This window comes from Populus alba, chromosome 6 (assembly GCF_005239225.2).
Source record: "Populus alba chromosome 6, ASM523922v2, whole genome shotgun sequence".
NCBI classification, from domain to species: Eukaryota; Viridiplantae; Streptophyta; class Magnoliopsida; order Malpighiales; family Salicaceae; genus Populus; species Populus alba.
In genome coordinates, this window is record NC_133289.1 from 10,898,540 (window position 1) to 10,907,310 (window position 8,771).

Below are 8,771 nucleotides of genomic sequence, written 5' to 3' on the forward strand. Positions count from 1 at the left end.
TTTGTCTCAATATTTGAAAACAAATGTCATCCAATATGTCACCATATCAATATTTAAAAAAGATATTATTTAGTATGAATTATATTTTGATTTAATTATTATTATTATTAAAAAACACATTAGCAACATTTAGATATTTTTATTTGTTAAAAAAATGATCCAACCCGCGTCACATTATAGACCATTGATCTAGTTTAAGATTTAAAACTATATGTGACGAAAATTAAATAAAGTATACAAGACCTTCATTTTGGCTATTTCTTAAAACATAGATGTGTTTTTTCCCCATAAATGAGAGAGAATGAAACTCTTTAAAATCAAATACAAAGAATATTATTGATTTTGCTGAGTCACTTGAATCTAAAGGTTTTAAGAATATGGGTGAGGATTTGTCATAGTAAGAAAGATATTTTTCTAAAATAAACTATTTGAAATGCCAAATATTTTTATGGAACAATGGGAAAAGACTCGACTCAATAGAAGATATGTTCGTGTCAAACAAACATAAAGACAAAAAAAATACTATAACTTTTGATTTGACTGTTAGATTAAGTTTAAATTTTTAAAGGAGATTTCTAAAATCAAGTTTAGAGGGATAACTCAAAGGTGTGTTGATTCATCCATTACTCGAATTTCCTAAAAATTAGGCTCAGAGAACTTATTTGGCCAATTTTTTTGTTATTTTTTTTTATTTCTTATATTATTTTGGATTTATATTATTTTCTCCTTTATGTTTTAAGATTTTGATTCTAGTACCTATTATATGTTAGTTTTTTTTTTAATCTATTTAAAGGAATTTTACACCTCTTTAAAAGCATATTCTAATTGCTTTATTTTCAGAGAAACAAACAATGAATTTAGGGTTAAGATTGCAAATTTTTTGTGGTCATCAAATATGGTTAGTGGTAAAATAATCCTAAATTCTCTATTTATTTTTTCAAAAACAAACAAAAACAAAATTAAAAGTGTCATGAATCTAATAATGACTTCAAAAAACATGACAAAAATAAAACCGTTGGAGAGTTAGTCACATATTTTAGTAGGTAAAAAATGCCATAGTTTTGTTAAATTACATTAAGAAAAGCTAAACATGAATTGAAAAATGTTATAAATGCAAGCTCATTAGCACTATTTTCTAGAACAATGTAATGATGTTTTTCCCCTCTCGCAAAAAAACACTTAAAACTAACTAGTAGAGGCATTAAAATATTTTCATATGGTACAATAGTCATTACCAAATTGATCAAGGGTGAGTTTTTTTTTTTTTTTTTTCATTTCAAAAGCACAATGAAAAGACTGAAATATCCTCATCTAGCATCAAAGGGTAATTTGATATTTTTAAAAAAAATAATTATTATCATGTAAGATGAGGGGCAATCTTATACTTAACTAAATAATAAAACAATCTAAAGCATTGTGAAACAATTAAAATGACCTTGGAAGTCAAAAAATTAAAAAAGATCTTAAGGGGCTTTTTGATATTTTCATAATTTTTTTTTGTTATTATCGTATTAGCTTAGGGGCAATTTGGTATTTGGTTAGATATAAAAAAAACAAAAAAATAACAAACATATGTACGACACCCAAATACTTTGGATGGCGCTTGTGCCACTTTCTTATGTCCTAAAATGCCATTTCACCATATTATTGCACACACAACCATGCTCTTTTCCTTGTATTGCGATGCATGTTAATGGTGGTAGTTTGATTTGTCGTTGGTGAATCTTTTTTTTCTTCTTTACTCTTGCCCTCCAAAAAATATAGCTTGGTCCTCTCTATTGTTGGTATTCCAACTTTGATCCTTATTCTTTTGATTTTTAATTTTTGCTCTTGGTATTTTTGCAGAAGTTTTATTTGGTTTTTATTTCATCATTGAATCTGAATTTACCAAATATTATATTTTTACAATTCGATCCTTATTTTTTTTATTTCTAATTTTTTCATTGGCCTTTCATAAAATTTTTATGGGTTTTCAATTTAATCCTTCAATCCAAATTGATGATATTATATTTTTCAATCTAGTCCTTATTTTTTTTGAATTCTAATTTCTACTTCTTTGCCCTTTTGTAAAAGTTATTATTATTTTTAATTCATCCTTCAATCAAAAATTTATTTTTATTATTTATGTCAATTTTGATCCTCATTCTTTTTATTTTTTTGGTCATTTTACTAAATTGATTTTTCCTTTTGATTTCACCTTTCAATCAAATATAGAATTTTTTTTTTATTTCAATTTTGATGCTCTTTATTTTGTATTTCATTTTTTATCCTCATTATTTTAACTACTATTTTTTTTAATCCTTTTGTATAATTGATTTTTTTTATTTCATCATGTGATATTTGATTGATTGAGAATTGAACTTTATAATTTTTATTATATGGAGTATTAAATGCATTTTTTTTAGTCTATCATACAACAACCTAGGTTGACAATTTTGATTATGGATTACATGTTTATCATGCTCGAGTTGATAAAGTTTATGTTTTTTAAATTTTAGTTCATAAAATTAAAAGAATTAACCCGAAATAAAACTAACTTAAATAAAAAGTTTAAATAGTTTTTTTTTTTCCCCCACTTGTTTTATAAAGGCATAGCTCCACATAGACGACCTATCGTCTACAATATAAATTAAATAACACATTGCAGAATGTAGTTTTAGATCGACGCCACCCTTTTGTAACTTATTCCCGCTCTCTTCTTCTCCTTGGTTCCGTTTTTTGTTTTAATTTAACTAGATCCAGATGCGCGGCAAGAATGCGTTAATTTTTAATCCACCAACAAGACACCAAATAAAATATAAACGTATAGCTATTAAATAATCTAAATTAAATAGAAAAGACTAATCTGCAAGATTTCGCCATGTTGGCTGCATATCCAGGCGTTGGTGCATTTATGAACTCATTGGGCAGCGGGATTAATTAACATGGCCTTTCAGCTGAAGTGAGAGTAGTGCTGCAATGGAACTTCAACATGGCAATGCAGAGTTAGTGATCAGTTGAATCCCCAAAGAACCAAAAAAGAAATAAGGATCCAAATGGGGAGGATTACTGGAAGGCTTGTGAATCTTCATCCTGTTCCTCGTGGCCCTCCTCGGCGATCGGCTCCAAACGGGGAGCATTCGACGGCTTCCGAGGATAAATGATTGGAGCTGGAGCTACCTCAATCCAAGAACGTGAACCGCTAACCTCCTTAGCCATTGAATTTTGAAGCAAAGTAGCAGTAGTCGTTTGTTTCTGGTAAAATTGCTGGCAATATTTGTCCCTCTTTACCAATCAACGGAGGAAGAGAGACAAATATTAGAGCTGAAAAAGAAAATCTTTTTACCAAGAGGGTTTTTGCTTTTCCTCAATTGAGATGCTGAGGTCCTTTTATACTCTGGCAAACAATCAAACAGTTGGTGGTGGTGTGCGAGTTCAGGCGGACAATGCCCACAATAAGTGCCTAAAAACCTGGGAAGTTAGCGAAATATAAGCGCATCTCACAAACGAACTTTCCAGAATTTGTGGAGTGAGGGAATGCGCCACGTAACACCACTTCTAAAGAAAACAAACCGGCCACCAATTTGATGGAGTCAGTGCTGTTGGTAAAATTTGTTTTAAAAATACGGTCATTAAAGGAATTATACTAACAATAAAAAAGTTTAGAGTCAGCTTATATAAACATTATGTTAATTTAATATTCTAAACATTTGGCAATACCTTTTTCTTGGGAGGCGAGTTGGTGAGGGATAAGAGTTCATAAGGTTCGAATGCTGCCAGATGATTATGTCCTTTATTTTTTTTTTTTTTTTCATAATTCATTCCTTTTTTTGTTGCTGATAAATATGGTAATACAAGAAGTTTATAATTCCCTTTTTATATATATTCTCTAGAACTTCTTTCTCTTGAACCTTTTTTATTTGTTTTATTTTATCCAATTTCATTGTTCACTAGTGGTTTTTATTGAGTTTATTTTATCTTATTTTTGTTTTAATATTTAATTGATTTTAAATTGATATTTATATTATTTTATTATATAATTAAATTAAAAAATATATTATTAAACCACGTGGAATATATGACCGTGTCACAAGTTTTGGTAATTGACCTAAATATATCATCTTTCAAATTGTTTTTAGATCTAAACACTTGAGCTCTTTTTTTCCTTTGAAATAACAATAAAAAAATTGTTATCAATAAAATTAGTAATGAAACTCCACATGTGATACCCTAATTAACAAATATCTAAACATTGTGAGGGGACATTGTGTAAGAAAACATTGTTCACGTCTCTCACTTATTGTTCAAAAAATAATTTTATTTTAGTTTTCAAACTTTTTTTTTTTTGGTTATTACATCTTTTTAGAACCAAATTAAAGAATAATTTATTTAAATTTTGCTGACCAAAAACAAAATTAAAAGAAGAAATATCAAATGGAGAAGGCGCTGAAATTGAATGATAATTTCAAAATTCTTAATGAAAAAAATCAATTTAGTCCTTAAACTTTCAAATTATACCCATTTCATTCCTTAATTTTTTTGCAATTCAAATTATACCCATTTCGTTCCTTAATTTTTTTGCAATTCAAATTTAGTACCATAATTCATTTTTATTATTTTTTAATCTCTGACTTGAGAAATGAGAGAGAGAAATCACTAAATTTTGAAGATAGATAAAGAAAATCAAGGTTGACTTCAATTTTGGGTACAAAAATGATTAATATTGATGCTGATGAATTTCATTTGGTAAGGTGAGTTTCACCTTGTAATAAAACACTAGTAATGCCTCGTACCTATCATGGAGTATTTTTTTAAAAAATCTATTTTTATTTAGTTATATGTCAATTAAAATAGATATTTGTAAGAAAGGTAATGATTGGTTAAAATAATTACTATATCCACCCTAATTGTTTTTCTATAATAAAATGGATGATGTATCAAATGTCTAAACAGACAACACATCATTTTCTTGTTCAAATTTCAACCATCTTTGATTATCATAAAGCCAAAGCCAAGATTTTGAACCTTAAAATCCCAAGTTTTAACTTAAAAACACACTATAAACATTTATACATCCATTTCTAAGCTTAAAACACCATTTAATTAGTTAAAAACCCATAAATTAATCAAATCAAAATAAAATTCACATGCTTCAATCTACTTTTTTTTTAATGTTTGAAAAAAAAATTCACCTCCGTGTAATTCTCTTGTTTTAAAAGAACTCATTGAAATTAGGATCGAGATTACATGGTTAGAATATAACAAACCGAAAATACTATCTCATTAATCTCTTATAATAACTTTTTTTTTTCTCTTTGTACATATACGGACTAACATGAAATAAAAGATATTTAGGATTGAAATATAAAAAGCTAAAACAACATTGATCAAAGATAAGTTTTTTTAGCTTTTTGAACAATGAAGGTGAAAAGAAGTTTTTTTTTTTTTTGTTAAATTTAACTTTATTTTTAAATTTTTTTAATTATAACATAAAATTTTATTTCATAACCTTGATTTTTAATTTAATATTGAAATACTCTTTGACACTTTGCAGATCTTGGAAATTAAGAGAGAGAAAATTCTTGATACATAAAAATATGGTAATATAATTAGAGAGGATGAAATTGTAAATAAAAAAAGTGTGATAACCGAAAATAAAAAACAATAGAAATAAACATCATAGTCCAGAGTGACTTCTCTGTTGGTGAACAGTGGTTGGTGTATTGAGTATAATAAAAATACCAATTTTATTAGTAATTATAAATAATAGTTTTAGTAATTTACTTCAATAAACAAGGTTGCGTGTAAATTTGTGAATTTGAAGAAAATTTATTTTAATATCTTAGTTTAATACTGTATGACTGGTTATTTTTTTATGAATTTTTTACTTGAAAATATAATAAAAATAATTTTTTTTTATTTTTTTAAAATTTATTTTTTAATATTAATATATCAAAAAAATATTAAAAAAAAATAGATTTTTATAAAATCATTTTCTAACGGAAAAACAAATTGTTCCTACAGGTGAGAGTACATTTTTCAAGTTCTAATGATATGGTCTACCAACAAACAACCATAAAAATGGCGGCGACCCCCGCGTTTCTTTTCTTTTCGCTCTCTAGTTAACAACAACTTTACTACATCATCATCATCATCATCAACAACAGAATCACAGCTCTAAACTCCCAGCCTCCAATCACAGCTCTAGTCCATGAAATTCCTGCACCTCCAAACCCGCTGCTTGACTTTCTTCAAACCATGCAATTACAATCTTTTTTCATCGTCCTCTTTCTCCTTCTCCTCTCTTGTATCTCTGTATTTGAGTATGGATCCATGGGCCCCTTCTCCGCCGCATTTGGCGACAATGCCTTCTTCTGCGCCATCGACGCTAGTGGCAAGCAAGATGTTATTTGGTGGATAAAGGATAAAACTTTGTCATCATAATCCTCCGCTTCAACATTTGCTTATTTTAGTAACTTTGGCCCCATAACAGCTCTATCCGCTGGCGAAGGACTTCTTTGTGGAGTCTTAGCTAATAATTCCCAAGTATTCTGTTGGAGCTCAGTTTATTCAGGTCTGGATCTCGTTCCTTCAGTTTGTAAGAACACAGCTTATTCTCATATTGCATCAGGAAAGAACCATGTCTATGCTATTAGAGGATCTTAATATTCTGATCATAACTCAGGCACGATTGATTGTTGGAATAATATCAAGGGTTCTAGTAATAGTTTAACTTCTGTACAGGGAACGGGTGTTTTTTATGACCAATCTATTGGTAACCTCGTGTTTGATAAGGTTGTTTCTGGTGACGAGAAGGTGCGGTTGTTTGTTGGGGACCAATCAAAGATAGGTTAAGCGTTTCGTATCTATCGGAGAATTACATGGTTTTATATTCCGGGAAGGGTTCTGTTTGTGGCATCTTGCAAGGGTCTAATGAAGTCAAATGTTGGGGCAATACTACTGATTCATATTCAGCCTCGGGACCCGTTTTGAATTGTTAACTGCTGGAACTACCATTTCTGTGGGATTAGGAAGGATAATAACACAGTTGAGTGTTGGGGAAGTTTCAGTTCATCTTCAATTCCAAAGGGTGGTTCTGGGTTTATGGCGATTGCTTCGTCTGATTTCACGACAAGCGGGCAGATGATTGGTTATTAATTGCTGGTAATGGGAGATTACCACCAGATTAGAGTCCTCCTTTGGAGTTGTGCAGTCCAGGGCTATGCAGTCATCGTTCTTGGAGTGAAGGAGAGTTTGTTTTCAATGCAAGTATTTTAAATGAACCGGATTTGACAAGCTTGTGTGTTAGAAATGATTTAAATATTTGTTCTGCATGTGGTTCAAATTGTTTCATGGCTTTTTCTTGTCAAGTCCATGTACTAAGAATGCTGATAGAGTATGCACAACTTGTTCTCTTTGCCAGAACAGTTCTTGTTGGGATGTTTGTGGGTTGCAATCTCTTCTGGGAAGCAACGGCACAACTTGCGCAGATTAGCAGAGATTTTGACATGGAATTGGAGATCCTCTGCAACGTTTGACATTGCAATATAGTGAATTTGTTAGATTACTGCTCAGAAATGGAGTGAAGGCTGCTTGTCTATGCATATGCCCCATGGCACGCTTCATGATCATCTCCATAGTGGGCTTTCTTCTCTGAATTGGAGCCTTAGGTTGAAGATTTCAATGCGGGCTGCAAAGGGACTTGAGTACCTTCACAAGGAAGCTGAACCGCCAATTGCCTATCACAATGTCAAGACTTCAAACTTCCTTTTGGATTCTGCCTGGGGAGCACGAATAGCAGATTTTGGGCTTCTTTCAGCAAATGAAAAGGATCTTGGTGGAGACATGAAAAGATGTATACAATTTTGGAACTGTACTGCTAGAGATTCTTAGTGGAAGAAAAGGATATGATAGAGATTCCACTTCACCAAATAATGTTGGTATGTGGGGACTTGGTTGGAGCAAATTGTAATGGATTGATCTTGTAGTCTTCAGACAGTATCCTGACATGCTGATTGAGATTGATATGTTGAAACAGGTAACACTAATATACCTTCAGTACTGAGTAACTGCTATGCGGCAACTGTATGTTTGTCTTGAGCATTTTTGTACATCATGTTGCTTCAATACTCCTCTTCCCATTTTTTTTTTGTTAGCTTTATGTTCATTTATAAATACGAAGGGGATTCAATTTTTACTCGATTCTACATGTTTTCATCTACATTGAAGTTAAAACAATAAATCTCCCTTTCTGACCACAGGACAGCACTGCCTTGTTGCAGACTAGGAAAAATTCTGATAAATCAGTTGAAACTTAAATTCCAAGCCTAAAATTACATGAACAAATCTGTATGCATTCGCTTATCTTCGTCAACCTCCAATTGCATATTGGTATTTATCTGGTATAGGATAGATCTGCTTCTCTCTGTGTCTGTCTGCAAAAGTTGTGACATTATAAAAAACTAAAAAAAAGTGTAATCCTTTCTCCGCCACTGAAAAAGGGAGTTCCATAACATAGTTTTTTCCCAAATTCAGTCTTTGACAATGTTCCAATCAACTGCGCTACGCCTGACAATCCTTTGGTGGTCTTCAAGCTCATATGCTTGGGAATCTAAATTTAGATACATGGTCCTTCCAATTTCAGTTAATACTTGATAAGAAATATTTAAATTGCTAGCAATGGGAATTCGTTGTTTTTAGACCATGATCACTATAGGTTAATAAATTATCCTAGCACACGTGCACGTACAACTGAACCACATATGGGTAAACTGGGTAAGCTCTGAAACACT

General features: G+C 30.8%; 1 pseudogene; it reads left to right on the forward strand.

The window, feature by feature from the left end:
• Nucleotides 1–6,056: 6,056 nt before the first annotated feature.
• On the forward strand, nucleotides 6,057–8,076 carry LOC118048297 (serine/threonine-protein kinase-like protein CCR1; annotated as a pseudogene).
• The last annotated feature ends 695 nt before the right edge of the window (nucleotides 8,077–8,771 follow it).